Raw genomic sequence first — 16,585 nt, 5'->3', positions numbered from 1 at the left:
GTTCAAGTCCCATGATACCTGTGCTACCTTTTAAGGACTAAGCCTATGTTTGCTATTCTGTGACCTTTTTTATCCGATCAGAGCCAGTGTATCTCGATTCTCTCAATTTTGTGTCCTCAATCACCATGCCATCTGCACAGTCGTTTAAAAGCCCTAATGCATGAGACTGTCAGCCCCACCGCACTCCACAGGCAGCATCCCAGGGAGACTTACTTGGAATGACTGATAAGCTTGTTCCTGGCCCAAACGTCAGCTTGTTGTTGGAGGTTGTCACACAGCCATCCAAACCTTTACAATAACTGACAGGTGACTCTCAAAGATCTTAGAGCCCAATCTGTCTTGATGCCACTTCAAAAGGCACCTCAGGTATCATTCAGCATTACCTATAGGATCTGTGAGTTCAAGCCACAGTGAGGCCAGATTCTGTTGGGAATGTTAGGAAACTTGCTAGGAATCTATACAATATATATTTCTTCACCTTTGTGTCATTACAATTTCTTACATGCTGCAGGTTTTAAAAAGCATCATTGAACTCCCTGTTTTCTCCTCCCTTCTCTATTATTCCCCAATCCACACAACATCCCCATCTGCATCTCATTTCTGTCTCTAAGCCCTAGCTTGGTGACACCAGGTCCTCAGGCACCATTGATCTGCTTTCTCTGAGACAGCATATGCTCACCGGCTCCCGTGATTAAAGAACTGGAAATGCCAGGCTCTCAGAGGCTGAGATCTGGGCTCCCAACTCCTTATCTCTGGTCAATATGTTGTTCTCATTTGTCTGGCTAATGAAGAGCTGACCTTTCTAAGTGGATGCATTTTGTTGAAATGACAACTGCCAAAGAGCTAACAACAAAGGCTGAGCTCTGAAGGCAGTTTTGGCCTTTCAGATCCCTTCGGCATATTTCAGTCAGTAGGATCCCTAGCTCAAATGTCAGTCTCTCAGTGTTGGCTCCCACACTGCTGGGCTTGGGAAACACAACAGAAAATGGGCAATATCGGTCCAACCTGTACCCTGCTCATTAGAACCAGACTTCACTTGGAGACATCTCACACATTAAGATGATCACAACAACTCAACATTCAGCCTTAGAGTGGCACTGGCAAAGTCCAAATCCACACCCACCTGGCATGAATTTACGTTGTCACTGAATGGAGCAGATACAGGTGGAGGTTTCAGGTGTCCTTCTCCATACACACTGAACTGCGATTGTGCTAGCTGCCTGACCAACTATGTCTGCACAAGGGCAGCTACTCCACAAATACAGGGACTGGACTCATCCCTTTGGCATAAAAAGACACTGCCCTTGATGGCGATCCTAGGAAAACTGTTCTGCAATAGCAACTGGAGGGCTGATGCCCTTCTCTGACACCCATCTCCCACCTCAGTCTTAACAAGCTGCAGTGAAAGACATATTCCTGCTTTTCAGCTTTGTTTCCTTTCTGTCTCTCATTCCTTTATCATTTCTGAGCACCCACGGGGCTCCAGACTCTCTTTAATCCATTTCCATTGGACTCCCTTAGAACCCCTACAGGAATGCACCAAAAGGCCTGAAACGGGGAAGGGAGCAAAAGTACCTAAGGGACACTGTGAGTTTGGGTCTTTCCAGCCTGCGTGGCTTCATGGTTAGTTGTGTCCCCTTTCCAAATATCAGCTTCCCAGAGCTGTCATGCATCATCTTGCTTCAGGGAGTTTTACAACGACTGACAGAAGGAACTTTATGAATCTTAAAAAACAGTCAAGTTTCTGTCTCTTCCCAGCGGGGTGCAGCAGCAAAACACCAAAGCCAAATCTTTCTATCTGCTCTAATTATCAGCCAGGATACAAGTCACCATGAGGAGAAAGGTATTAAGCCGTGTTTATCTGAAACTCTGGAATTAATTGTAATCCCTTGCCTGTTGGTTTCAGCGATAGGGAATGGACACAGTGAATGTTTATTTCTGTCTATGCTGTCTCTCCCCACTCTCTCTCTTTGTAGTTTTGCATCTATAGAAGCAAAAGGCAACAACAGACAGGAAACGTAGAGGGATCTGAAATAAGACCCCAGATTCCCATTTAGTTTTCATTTTTTCCCTCTCCGCTTTCATTTAGAACCCATTCTGAACTAAATACCACATACCTATTCAAACCCTGCTCTCAATTTTCCTCTTTATTGTGGATGATACTGGTGGAAACGGCCAAGAATAATTTAAGATTGATGTAAGGAAGGACTTTCTGACAGGGAATGCTACTAAACAGAATGGGTTACCCAGGGGAGTCATTTGGAAAGGGTGACCTCCCCTTCAAAAAAGTTAAGGCATCGCCTCCAGGGAAGATTCTGAAAGCAGGAAAGATTCTGACTTTCCAGGGTCAAGGTCAGCTGTACTCACAGCAGGGAGACAGACCTAACGACTCAGGGTCCAAAAGGAAATCTGTGAATGCTGAGATTAAAGAAGAGAGGACCTCAGAGGACACCACTTAACTTCAAGCAAGATCTGGTTCTTTAAAACCTGACACTGGGGTGAAATTTCAGAATTTCCAGTATACTGCTGTATACTGTAACTTCCTGTTACACTTACTTGGATGGACAGTCAAGATGGTCCCTTGTCCAAATGTCAGCTTTCCAAAGCCAGCACCACCAGTGTTAGCACTGCAGTGGAGGCCTTTACAAGAACCCCAGGGGTACTTCTGAAGCCCACAGACTTCCTCCTCTTTTAATTCTGGGGAGAGGAAACTCACCCAAAGGGACCTGGATCTGTGAGGCTCACTTCCCACCAAAGGTCAGAAGACCATTTCCACCTCTGGTCCTGGGACACTGACCTGCCACGTCCCCCCAGGGCCAGCCTCCTGCCTCCTGTATCTCTCTAGTTCCTCTGGTTTTTGTCTGAGGCTTACTGCTTTCTCACGTTCAGCATCTCTTTCTAAAGGTCTCATTTCCATTTTACAGCATCATTTTCAGGACAATTTCTCTGATCAGTTTTCAAGACATGTCCTACCCTCCCCTCAAGGTGTCACATATTTCTGATGACAATGAATTGATTACAAGGAGACAGGAGGAGAGCGTTCAGCTTTTTGGTGACTAGAATTAGATGAGGTTTAGACTGCAGCCTCATGAAACACCATCTCCTGAGCTTCCCTTCATGCTCTAGCATGAGAAATATAATGATGGGCACATTGAACTGAGCTTTCACACAACGTAGCTTTTTTTTTTTTTTTTTTTTTTTTTTGTCAGTCTTGAATCTGGTCAAATGTAAGTAGTAGTTCACAGAAAAAAGTTTATGTCTGTGCCTTGTTATGGTGATTAACTATTCTGGGGATCATTCTGGGCTTAGCAAAGCAAAACCTTTGTCCTGAAAAACCCTTGAATCCCAGGAAAACCAGGACATCTGGTCACTCCACAGTCTCACCTGAGGTGTTCTGACCTCACAGAGCAGCTCAGTGGCCACAGTGGTAGGGTTAAGTGAGGTCTCTGTTAGAGGCAGGCTTTTGCACATTTACTTGGGTTCCTGTAAATTTCATCTCTTGACCAAACAATGCTTCTGTTGCCGACAAACACAACCACAGGAATCCTGGGAGTCTCCCTGGCTGTGTCTGGATGTCACCAAAAAATATTAAGAGCAAAATCCAGGCAGTTTCATTACGTGGTGATGATCAAACCCTATCCCCAAAGGGTATGAAAAACAGATATTTCTTTAATTGAATTCAGTTTTTAAACTCAGACTTTTTTTTTTGACTGAATTGATGCTAGCCTGTTTGTCATCTCTTCAAGCAACCACTTATTACAAAGGGTTAAAGTTTTAGCTTGCTTACTATCATGAAAAGGGTGAGAGAAAGAGGCTATTATTTAGCTAAGATGTACTCATTTTTTAAAGGACGGTAGTCAGGGATTCAAACTACACTCCCTATCTCTTCATTGTTTCACTATATTCACTGTCTAAAGAACTTCCCACCCTCTTTTCAGCCTCCACAGGACGTAAGCAAAACCAGATGCCTGCCCTCAGCTGAGGCCCTCAAACAGACAGGCACTAAAGTGTTGCTGTGGCAATAATCTCTGTGTTCCACTTACTGCAGGAAAATAGAATTTAATCACGTGTTCCTTGGACTCCAGCCTTGCCATGTAGTTCCTGCAGCCGAGGAGTCCACTGCATGGGGAATCTGGCACACAATTACTGTCCAGAGCTCTGGATGAATGCTAGCCTTGCACAGATGTTTTCTTTGCCTAGTTAGGCTGTCAAACTCCCTGACCTTGTCAACGTTTTAAAGTAAAGGGATTGTTACGGTTCTCAGTCCCCTAAGAGGCTGACCAAGTGATGAGAGGGGCTCCAGCTTCTCTGCATTCCTGAAAACCCACCGCACAGCCCTGCCCCAGTGTGTTTCCAGTAAGAAACCAAAGAAAAAAGCCTACTGTCTGGTCCCTAGCCTTGGCTGCCCAGCCTCCAAAAAGTGACTGAGTGTTGAGTCTCCTGGGATGTTCATACGAATCCCCTTGAAGCTTTAATTCAATAAGGCCTCAGGGGAGACTGCTGAATGCCTGGGATTTAACAACAATATAGATTATTCATTGTTGCTGTTGTCACAGATGTGCTGATTCTGTCCCTGCTGAGCAAGGCACTTCTGCGCATGGGAGCTTCATGGCTAACCACACTGCATGTTCTTCAGGCAGGGCCTATCCCAGAACATTCCAAGCCGTCTGCTAGCAAGTCTGCATTAACTCCCTCAATGCTGCATGCATGGTGGCACTGAATCCTTTACCACTCACCTGGCCACCAGTGCCAGTCTTTTTATGAATATTGCTTGGGCTGTATTTTTCAAAGTACCCTTTCCCAGTGTGCATTTCTTGTTAATCACAGAAAGAAGATCTGAGTAAGTAAAACTGGGGCAGCTGGCCTTTACTCAACATCAGGGCACTTAGGAGACTGGAGCCCTTTGACAGGTTTTTCCCATTTTCATTTTCCCTGATTTTTACAAGTCAGTTTTCTCCAGCCTCAGTTTAAAGCACCATTTCAGAAGTCCAACAGCAGCACAGATTTTCAAGTAGTGTCAATAGCAACCACAGTGCCTTACTTTTATAACTAACATTTAAAAACTTTTCTAAGTACTCACACATTACCATTAGGGAAGGGTGGGTGTATATTTGAAGGAGAGAATGTGCTGCTCTATTCTCACGACTCAGAGGACAGATGAATTTTCCCCTTCTCAGGTGAACTAAGTAAAGTGGAGGCTGAATCCATTATTCTGGTAACCAAGGAAAAAGTGGGGTTAAATGTGCTGCCTGAGTTAACCAGACAGTTCCACCCACGGGACCTCAGTTACTGCACTGGGGATTGAGAACAGTTCTTTTCAGAGAGAGAAAGTGAAGGTAAAAGAAGAAAAGGAGCCCGCTTATAGAATTTTCAGCATTAGTTAATGCAATTGCAGGGTCCCATTACTTCAGGCAATAAATTTAAGAGAAGTGTTAGTATCTAAGTCTGGAAAATTTGTATTTGGTCTACTGTGTTTTCAGAGTCACAATATGCCAATTGCCTCTTTATCTTTTTGGCAAACACTTCCTGACCCTTAGCTGGATCCCTCAGGATTCTGTATTCAATTTTGCTCCTTGCACCAATAATCCTGTTTAAGATGTACGATAGGAATGTTTTAGGCTGAAAATAATTTAGTCTTTGTACAATGCAGTTCTAATCCCTCTGATGGGCACCATATCCCCCCAGCACAAACATTAGATTTGGAACCTAAGCTGGGGTGTTTTGGAGGGGCAAGTAATTTAAAGAAGTGATTGAATCCCCCATTCCCCAACTCCCTTCAAACTTACTTGGATTCACAGTTAAGAGAGTTCCTTTTCCAAATGTCACTTTATAGTTGCCACCTCCACTATTCTCACAGCCATGGAAGGCTTTACAGAAACACGAACAGAAGCTGCTCTTTGCGGAGGGTCCTGGGGGTCAATATGATCTCGATTGCTCAACTGTTCGTTAAACTACAGGTTGATAGGTTATTTGATAATAAGTCCAGGCAGCTGCTGTAGGTGGGTGCTGGGCTTCCAGAGGGGAATGTAGCCCTGATACACACACACACACACACACACACACACACACACTTATATGTGTGTGTATATCTATCTTTAAAGTTTTTTTAGTTTAAAATTTTTGTTTTCTTTGTGACTAAGCGGCCATCATAGTTCCAGTAATCCATTTCTTTCTTTCTTTTATTCTTTCTTAATTGTCTTCCCCTGGCTGGTACTCAGTTTCTACTTTTTGCACTTGTTGGGGTAACTATTTCTCTGCTTTTTTTTTTCATTGAAATTGCTCTTATCAACTCACTGGATTCTGATTTACTGGAAACTGTAGAAGGGGAGGGAAGCAAGAGTTTTTTTTACAGGGATGTGTTTAAAGGTAGAAATTTGGGAGCTTTCCTGCCTTTCCGGGTCTGCTCCTCTATAAAGGACTATGCAAAATGAGTATATGTCCCTCAAGGAGAGCTTGCAGGACATGACCCAGAAAGGAAAAGACAGTAGCCAGCCACATGTGGCTTCCCCCTTTCAAACTTACTTGGGTTGATGGTCAGTCTGGTTCCTTGCCCAAATACCAGCTTCTGGGTTCCCTGAGTTACACCACAGCACATGGCTTTACAGAAACTGCCAACGAGGCCCCACCTCTCCCCTCTGAGGAAGACGCCTGATCTGCCTTCCTAGCAGCCCAAGCCTGTGGCAGAGAATGGCCCAAATTTCACTAACCAGATAAGTTTAGGACAAAGTCTCCTTGGGCTGCTCATTTTCTCCTTCACAAAGCCTCCTTTAGACATGGTCCAGGTTTTTCAGTTTCCTTGCCAATCAAATATTTAACATTTTTATTTTCACCCACAGAATTTTAACTTTTTTTAAAAAAACCTTTCTTTCAGCTTTTACAGAGCTCTCCCTACAAACAGCTGGATTAAAAGAATTTTTAAAGTCAGAGTACACTAGGTCTCCTGAGTGAAGTTAATCTGGCTTCCTTCTCAAAATTCCTGGTTTGACTGCGAGGGCCTGCTCATCTGAGACCTAATTTGTGGTGCTAAGACAGGAAAGGTGAAAAGGCGATGCAGAAAATCCAGGGGAAATCCTGCGGCCGTGAGATCTTCTTGTCCCTCCACACTTACTTGGATTTATTTTTGTGCTCAGCCCGTTCCCCCAACAAAGGCATTACCAGCACTTGCCACTAACAGGGGGCCAACCTCAAAATCAATTCTAGAGACTCCTACCTATAGGAACTTCAGCGTCAGACATGATTTCTTCCTCTGCTCAGGGAAATTTGATTGAAAAACTATTTCCAATTTTACCAAATGAAAAGGATTAGGAGAAAATCTGTTTGCCCCTGTTCTCCTTCCTCCTCCCCTTTCGTCTTCAATAGTTTTAAACTATTTATAGAAACATCCCCATTAGGGTTAGAGAAATGTGGCAAATTTCTAATCTCTTCATCCTTTTTCTTGCTATCTATTTACTGCAGTCATGTATTTACAATCTAAATTTACATTTCATTTCCATTTGCAGGAGCTTCTAATGCACTTTTCTATTACTTCCAGAACACTGTGTATAATAATAAACTCTACAGAAATAAACCAAATCACAAGGAGTGTTTAGGTCTGGAGGCTGACATTTCTCAAGACAGGTATGGGGCAAACAACTTATTATTCTTCCAGGAAAGACTAAGATAGGGGCATTCCAGTCAACTGAGCAACTAGGCTTGCAGGGTGGACATGCTATGTATAAATAACTCTCTATTGAGCCTTGCTCCTTGGGATTAATTTGGATTTTCTTTTTAATCTAGTTCCCAAATATCAACTTCCCATCTTTTAGTGCTTAGAATCTCTCTGACAGGAAAGCTTAAGTTAAATCTCAAGGGGTTTTTGAATCTCAACCAATATTTCATCTCAGTACACATCACGAATAGAGGAACCAAAAGAAGAATGAATATAACACCTTTGGGAGAGAATTTATAACAGTTCTTTGGGAAAGATGAGAATTATAAATAAAAGTAGAATTGTGTGTGCTTTTCCTAATTATCATTTTTAGTATCTGGAGGACTCTAAATGTCCAATCCAGTTTGGAAATACAGCAGCTGACTCACCTGCTCTTTAGACCCTTATTAGCCAATGGACACACAGGTTAGCATGGAAATACTTTTCTCTCTTACGCTGTTTTAGGCATGAGGAACTTTAGGAAGGTCGCATGGAGCTCACACACTGCTAGGACATTCTGATTCTAGTCTTTCTAATGGGGATAATAATTTGATCATGAAAGTAGTTTTATTTTGAGATACTCATTGAATAGTTGGTATCTTTCGGGAATTATGAGCAAAAGTTAAACCCCAAACAATTGTTTGGAATGAGCTTCCATTAACATAGAAAACAGAGATTCCCTTATGGAACAAAATGTCAACTACATTCAAGTTAATTGAAATTAGGTTTGTTTTGAGAACGGCGGAGCAACACTTAAAATATCCTCCTTAGTACTGAATTTGGATTAAGGAATCCTTCTCTCACACTTCCAAGCTCAGTTGCCACCTTTTCAATGAGGGACACAGAAGTGAGTGGGTATCAAAAGGGGCTTCTCTGAGGCAGAAAGCTCAGACAAGGTGGAGATGAAAATGTTCCATGAGAACCCAGTTAGAAACACAACAGTTAACAGCATCCTGGGACATATTTTCAGAAGTTCATGGTCTTTCTGACTAATATGAATATTTCCTTTCAATCTTACATTTTCCCTCAAATATCAGCTTGTCATCAGTGTCAGTACCAGAAAGTCTTACATGGCTTTACGCGATTTAGCTTGGCTCCAAGGTTTTGAGTTACGGGGACTGGACAATTCTTTCCCTAATTACACCAATATGGAAGCTTTGGGAAGACAAGTCAGCGGACATGGAGTGCTGGCTCAGTTGTTTATATCAGCAGGCTCCGCCTCACTGTTCCCTTTGGATCAGGTTGCACTGTATACTCCCAGCCATTGGTATGTATTTTAGTCTAATCTGTCCTTTCCTTTGTCCTTTCTAAATGCTTTCTGCCCCTACACACTAAAACTTCAATTCAGATTCCATTCGTCAGACACATATCTCCAACATTAACAAAAACACACTTAACATTCCCGAGTACTTAAAGGTGTTAAAGAAACAGTCCCAAAGGGGCTGCAGTCAGGGCCTGCCCACATTGTCATTTTCTCCAAAAGGCCCATGGTGAAAGACGCTAATAATGGACAGGAGATTCAGTTATATTTCACAGAATTTCTAAGGATGGTGGCTTATGTTTGGAAACAAATAACGTCCATTAAAACATACCTGGGCTAACACTCAGAGCTGTTCCTTTTCCAAATGTCAGCTTATTACTGGCTCCAGTATCGCACAATGACACGAGAGTCTACAAAAACTCCGTTGCCCAAACTCCCCTTGATATTTACTTAAGTGCTTACTAGTCATCTAAGAATCCCCATGATAAAACCAGCTGTTTGTAATTTGGGACTGGTGAAAGAATTTATGGACCACCTGGGACTTTCCTTTCTCCTCGCGCTCATTGTCACCTTATTGGAAATGTGCCAATATCCCCTCACAGCATGCCTACTGTGATAAAACGGGAACAGGAACTGCCTCCTCCATTCTACAGAGGAGGAAAATAGAGGCTCAGAGAGTTAATCAATTTTCTCCTAGTCCCATGGAAAATCTCACCAATTATAATAAAGAATTAAGCTTTTGAACAGTCTGACTCCTTAACTCAATGCTCCACTAGCACCGTCTTTCTCAGCTATTAGATAAAATGGCACGTGAGGGCAAACAGCAGAGACCTGTGTGTAGCAGGAAGACACCAGCAGTTGTTTGCATTGGAATTCATTAAGGGGACTGCTGTGGTTTGGAATTGGGTTATAAAACAGAATTGAAAATTTGGAAATAAGGGTTCCGGAAAGAAATTTGGAAGCAATAGTTATTCAGACTTACATGGGTTTACTGTCAGTTTCGTTCCTTTTCCAAAGACGAGCTTTTCAGATCCGCCTGAGTTACACCCCCACAGACTGCTTTACAAATACTGCCAAGACCCTCCACCACGGGCTGGGACCTAGGGCTCCACCCACATTCCCGGGGAAGCTTAAAATTATACAATTGAATGGCTATTCCTGAAAAAGGAGAGGCTCTACGGAACAAGTTTGATGACTCTCTTACCTTATAACACGTTAGGCTGTTGTCTTATTAAGTAATTAGTTAATCTAGCTGGTCAGCAGCTGCAGTTAATTTGAAAGAGCTCAGACTGTGGGGTCAGACAGTCTTGAGTTTGAAACCCAGGACAAGTTTCTTAACTTGCAGCACCTCAGTTTCCCCATTTGTAAAGTGGGGAAAACAATTACTGCTTGATGATGTTGTAAGGATTAAGAATGTGTAACTGGGTCACAGTGGTCCTGTTAATCAACCCTGGCTTTACTTGCTGAGACCACACTTCTTTAAGGATTATTTTAGCAACCTTAGAGACTAGAGCATCAGGGACATTCCCTCCAGACATACTCCCCTCACTAAAAAAAGCATTTAGCTCTGGAATTTGAGTGCCAAGAATTAAATTCCAGGTTCTCTTTCTTACTTCATCACTGTGAACAAGTTATTCAACATCTCTGTGCTTCTATAAAAATATAAAATAGAAAAGTTTTCCTTCTTTTTTTTTTTTTTTCCGTTGAGATGGAGTTTCGCTCTTGTTACCCAGGCTGGAGTGCAATGGCGCGATCTCGGCTCACCGCAACCTCTGCCTCCTGGGTTCAGGCAATTCTCCTTTCTCAGCCTCCTGAGTAGCTGGGATTACAGGCACGTGCCACCATGCCCAGCTAATTTTTTGTATTTTTAGTAGAGACGAGGTTTCACCATGTTAACCAGGATGGTCTCGATCTCTTGACCTTGGGATCCACCCGCCTCGGCCTCCCAAAGTGCTGGGATTACAGGCTTGAGCCACTGCGCCTGGCCGTAAAAGTTTTCCTTCTATAAAATGAGGATAATAATAGCTCCTAACTCACAGACCTGGTATAAGAATTAAAGGTGATAAGAGAAGGAGTGCAGCACGTCAACTAGCATACAGAAATCAATTAATAACTCATCATTATCATTTTCCTCCCAAGAAGGCAAACATACTGCCAATGTTCCTCTTTTCACAATGACCTAAAAATATGAAAGTCCTTGGGCACTTGTCTTCCTCTAACTGATAAACTAGCAGGGCCATGAGGGCACAGAAGAGCCACCAAGCAGTTTGGTGAAGGGGGCAAGTGGTTTCATGAGAGGTTAGAGAAAGCGGCATCCCGCTGCACACGTGCACATCCATGGGCATTGTTGAGCCAGGCAGGACTTGAATGTTGGCAGAGGTGGGGCAAGAAGCCATATCTTGACTCATTGGCATAAGATGGATCACATTCAGGCAGAGGATTCAATGCTCTCCTCCACTTACCAAGATAGACCGTGAGCTGTGTTCCTTCCCCAAAGGTCAATCTAGAGCCACTGGTTTGCTAAACACTGTGCTGAAGGGCTTTGCAAAAACCTGTGGGGTCAGCTTAATGAACCTAACTTTTCAGAGCTACCCAAGAACTAGAATTTTTCTCCAATTTTTAAGCTTCAGAGGAAGGATAAGTGATGGTATCTTTCTTTCCAGTAGCCTGTGGCTTCAGGGCTGGAAGATATGTCCAGAGATACGATTTTCATTTCAAGACACCAGAAGGCTCAACAAGCCAATTCTGTATACAAATTCTATGGTCCAAAACAATCACAGAGCTGGTGCAATCTGTCATAGAATACAAACCCCACCGGGAAGGACATTAGCTATGCAGAACTTGTGGGTAGTGTTGTGTGGTCAGAGTCACTGTCTGAAGACAAGACTGGCATTTTCATTTTGTTTTTTCCGCCCCTCTCTCAGTCTGCAGATAACTGCATCTTTCCCCTAATATCAAGTTCAATTACTGTTCTACTTCAGCTAGGTTTTTCTTTCAACAGGCACAGGATGATTTTATCTCCCTCTGGAACTCAGGATTTTTTTCTGAGTTCATTAAGTCTTGGGTAAGGAATGTTTGGGATGCAAATGATGCTGCCGTGGCCAAGGACTATGGTTTTTTTTCTCCCTTGGGTCTGGGCTGGTGAGAACTATGAGCTGTCTTGGCTTTGCCCTGGACCTTGATATCGGGCTCAGTTGTGTGACCTTGAGCAAGTTCATAACCTCTCTGAGTTTCACTGTCTTCATTTGCAAAATTAAAGAGGTGAGTGAGGAGATCTTTAATTAGTTTCTGAGCTGAGAATCTTTGATTTGGTTATTTGAATCTAATTTATCCAGAAATGCTGTGCAAATGTCCCTGCCCTCCCCACTCACCACCAGGGCATCTAATCCTCCTATTTCCTAAACAAAATAAAACAAACAAGCAAACAAAGAAAAGTAGGTTTCTGCTTATTACATAGAGAAATAGAGTTTTTCAAGCTTACTATCTGGTTTAACATTTGATCTTTTTGAAAGTTTGAAGTCAGAATTTTGCAATCAAATCCTCAGGGAGAAGTGTTCTTTCTTTGGAACTTCCAGATAATTCAAAAACCAAACCAAATAACTCGACACCTTTGGTTTAAAGATAGCACTTACTAAGCTTCACTCTTACTTGCGTCCCCGTTCCAAATGTAAATTTCTTATTTCCTTCCTTCCCACAGGAGCTACCGCCTTTACATCAACTACAGACTCTTGCTTACCCGTAGGAAAGGTGGTTTGTTCTTCACAGCCTTTTCTCACTGGATAAGAGAATTCATTATCTGGCCAAGTGTTTCAGCCCTGTGATTGCCAGGAGTTAGGTGTAGAGGGGTTCTGCTAAAGCTAGCTCTGGAGTCGAGGTACTCACCCAGGCTCACAATTAACGCAGTCCCCTTCCCAAAGTTGATCATCTCAGTGTTCTTCACACAGTGCCCAGTCCCTTAACCAAAAGTCCCTGTTAGTGCTGTGCTGCAACTTCCTCCTCTCAGACCCTGGCCATGCTTCTAGCGTGATTAGGGATGCAAGGGGGGCCAGCATTGTGAACAATCCCCTAGGCTTGCCCCTCTCCTACTCATACAGCCCAAGATTCAGGCCGTGAGGACAGCAGGACCAACCGTGTCAGCGTGGTCCAAAGTTCTGTGGCTTTCCAAGGAACTCATTTCCTGAAAACCTAGCAGGAGGTCTTTTGTTGTCCACGGTGCTCTACACGTTTATAAGAAGAAAACGGCCTGCTGGTTTATGGTGCTTGTGACCTAAGGCAGGGAGGGAGACCCTGGTGGGCCACCAGAGATGCCAGGCTCCCTTTTTCATGACTGGAAAGACAAAAAGTACCACTTGTTTGCTGACTGCTGGGAGCCTAATTGCAGAAACATATAATTCTTAAAATACTTTCTCCCTGTAGATTTTACAGTTCAGCTTAAGAAAATACTTAATTGGCAAGATAAACCTTCCCCGCAAAAGAATGAAATGCATCCTAAAGCCAATCATAAAAGAATATTTTTGATTGCCCGGTGTTTTAGATTACCCATGCCATTGTGCACATCTTCTTCTGAAGGTAAGCTACTTACCCGGGGCCACCGTGGTTAACCATGTCCTGGTCCCAGAGGTGAATCTGTTGTCATTTTTCATCCCATCTCTGGCCCACTGACAACCCCCCACATCCCTTAAGGCAATGATAATGTCTGCTCAGGAACTGGCTTGGATAATTCATGGGAAAAACAGTAGGCTCTTAATAAATATTTGTTAAATTGAATTGTATTAAAAATTCATCTTTTGTTCCTATTTATTAAGGCACATGAGAATCTCTCACTGACAATTTTCAGATAGAAAAAAAATTATTCCAGATATTATTTGCTGAGTTTCCCGATTCCTCTAATGTTGGCTCCAAATGTCAATTTCCTATTAACCTGGTACCCACAGGGGTGAGCACCTTTACAAAAACCAGAGGCGTCAGCATAATTGAAAGGGATGTGGCATCAACTTTGCTAAGAGAGACACCCCTCAGTTCCCCACAGGGGCCCCATCTTGCCTGGGAGAGGGCTTTCCTCCTTCTGTCTTTCAGAGCAGATATAGGAGAGAGCAGAGTGGATTTCAGGGATGAAGATGATAAATAAGATAACAAAATGTTATCACACTAGACAGAGCCTTCTTCCTCTTCTTTTTAAATTTTTTTATTTTTTTGGCCAAATTGATGGTTTCCCAAAGGCTGTTTTCAGCACTTTTCTCTTTCCCAGATGCAATAATAACTGGATTTCAAGTTGGCATCTGGGCATGGACCTCCAGGCTCTGATGAGTCACACATAGTGAACCAGGAAATTATGCTACCCCCGAGTGAAGAAGCATGTTTTCCCTTTTCTTCTTGCTGGGCAATGAGGAATTCAAGCAACATGCACAGGAGGATATAAACTAATAACTCTTGGGTCAGCTCTACAGTTTTACACATTAGCATCCTAGAATGTGAGATCTACAAGGAACTTGGTGACTGCCAGGGCCAATGCCCTCATTTTAAAGATGAAAACGCTGAAGCTCTGAGGGGTAAATTTGCTCAAGTTCACGTAGACAGGTAGAGGCAGAGCTGGGACTAGAACTCAATACACCTGAGTTCCACTCCTGCCTTCTGTGGCTCCCTTTATGTGACTCAGAAGAACAAGGACCTTCTCCGGGTGGTCTCTGTCCCCACGGGCTTTGCTAGCTGGCTCAGGGTATGATTATTCCTGCTAATCGTATAAGGATGAGTTCATATATGGATAAGTCATACAAGGGAAGTATTTGGCCTTGATATATCATTTATGATTTTAGGGAGAATTACAGAATCTTCTAATTTATTTTAAAATTTTATTTCTTATACTTCAGGCAACAGCAACTGATAGCAGGGGAAATGGTCCACGAGATCCTGGGGAAGCCAAGGAAAACATAGAAACAGAAAAAGTTGCCCTTTACCAAAAGGACAATCCAATGGAGAATTGGCTCTGATTATTCTTTCTCTGCAGGACTCATTTCAGGGAATGACATCGAGAGCAGGAACCACAAATACAAAGCAGTGTGGGATTGCCTCCTGCTCCTGCTCCCACGGTAGATATTGCTAATAGACACATCACTCTCTTCCTCTGTGTGTAGCTGTGGCCTCAGTATCTCTCTTACCAGCATGCTCCAGATAGCCTCTACCAATTGTTAGCTCTTGATAATGGAGATATAATCTGTTTACCCTCCCTGCCCTGGGAAATAATAAGAGAGAAGCCCCTCCAGATGGCTTTAGAAATCTGGTGAGCAAGAGTCAGGCCAGGTCCCACACAGCCCCATCATGAAAAGTATCACTGACCTGGTTGAACCAAGACTGTTCTTTCCACAAGCTGCTCCAGAGATGGCAACAGCAACACCATGGAGTGTCCCTTCTTCCTCACGGTTTTCCTTCAAACGTTGGTTTTGTGGAGGGCATTGGGCAAAAAACCATGATAGGGTTCTTCATACTCGTTCTTGCCCCTGGGGCCCTCAGCAAGGTCTTTAGCCAGAGCAGAGGCCCTGGGTCCCCATGGCTTTGCCCCAGCCTGAGGGTGGAGGTTGTCTGGGGGACTTGTCCCTCCCCGGCATCCTTCCTGCTATCCGTCAGGCCAGGTCTGTCCCAGGGATCTCAGATGGAATGTGGCACAGGAAGAAAGTGATGCGGAAATCCTTTCACTAGCCCACTCACCCCCATTTCCACATGTTCAGCCGTTTCTAAGCTTTTCCTTTCCTAAGAGGAAAATGTCCATTTGTAGGATGCTATCTTATACCCTTAAAGACAGTCCTCTTTGGGTGACTGGCGGAGGATAGTCCCTTTGGGCTGGCAGAGAAGCAGCTGCCAGTCTCAGAGTTGAAAAGGGAATGGAGACAGAAGCAGCAGCTTTGACTTGAGTTGCGAACAAATAATGTTTTCCTTCCCTGACCTATTTTCTATCAACCTCCAGTATGACCTATTTATGGAGATGGGATAATTAGAGCAGCAGAGGGCGCTACAAGGTCGAAAACAAAGCTGCCCACCTCAAAGGAAATGGGGAGAGAAGTCCCTTTTCTGAGTGATATGAGTGATCAAGAGCCAAGTTATGGGACATGGGCGGCTTTGTTTGCCAAACCTCTGGGCCCCCACCTGGTCTGAGAGTCCCTCTTGAGTGGCAGTATTGGGCTAATGAAAGGCAGCCCTGCTGCACAGGTGGGAGGGTGGGACCTTCAGCACCTTGGGGAGAGGTGCAGGCTGCAGATGCCAGTAGGTTTATGGAAGATGGGGTGGGGAAACTTAGGGGCAATATGTCCTTAGCTGGCCATTGAATCTTGATGCTCTCTCCTATTCCTCAGCGGTGGGGTCACTTGGTCATGCATCGTGGCCTCTCATGAACAAGCCTGTTACAACGGTTGGAAGACGTAAGAAGGGGCTGGAAGGCTCGCTTCTCATGCTCCTAATGCTCTTAGGGACTTGGGGAGAACACAGCTGGCTCAGGTCTCAGAGGATCACAGGTCTTGGGGTATCACAGAGCTCTGGGATATGCTTGCAGCATAGATAGCAAATTAAAGATGTCAGTCTTTTTTTTTTTTTTTTTTTTTAACCATTGATTGATACAACATATCAACAATCTTTTGCTAGATTTTGCA

General features: G+C 43.6%; 1 long non-coding RNA gene and 1 gene segment (V, D, J or C); one reads left to right on the top strand and one right to left on the bottom strand.

Annotated features, from left to right (window-relative positions):
* Window positions 1-16,585, bottom strand: part of LOC101043507 (T cell receptor alpha chain MC.7.G5-like) — a 277,290-nt gene that overhangs the window by 62,050 nt on the left and 198,655 nt on the right.
* Window positions 5,897-16,585, top strand: part of LOC120363888 (uncharacterized) — a 109,943-nt gene continuing 99,254 nt past the window's right edge. The window contains exons 1-2 of the long non-coding RNA XR_012516192.1: window positions 5,897-5,999; window positions 7,500-7,617. This is a non-coding gene — a long non-coding RNA (uncharacterized LOC120363888). The remainder of the gene's footprint in view (window positions 6,000-7,499; window positions 7,618-16,585) is intronic.

Source organism: Saimiri boliviensis, chromosome 2 (assembly GCF_048565385.1).
Source record: "Saimiri boliviensis isolate mSaiBol1 chromosome 2, mSaiBol1.pri, whole genome shotgun sequence".
Lineage (NCBI taxonomy): Eukaryota > Metazoa > Chordata > Mammalia > Primates > Cebidae > Saimiri > Saimiri boliviensis.
This window is presented reverse-complemented; position numbering and strand designations above follow the sequence as displayed.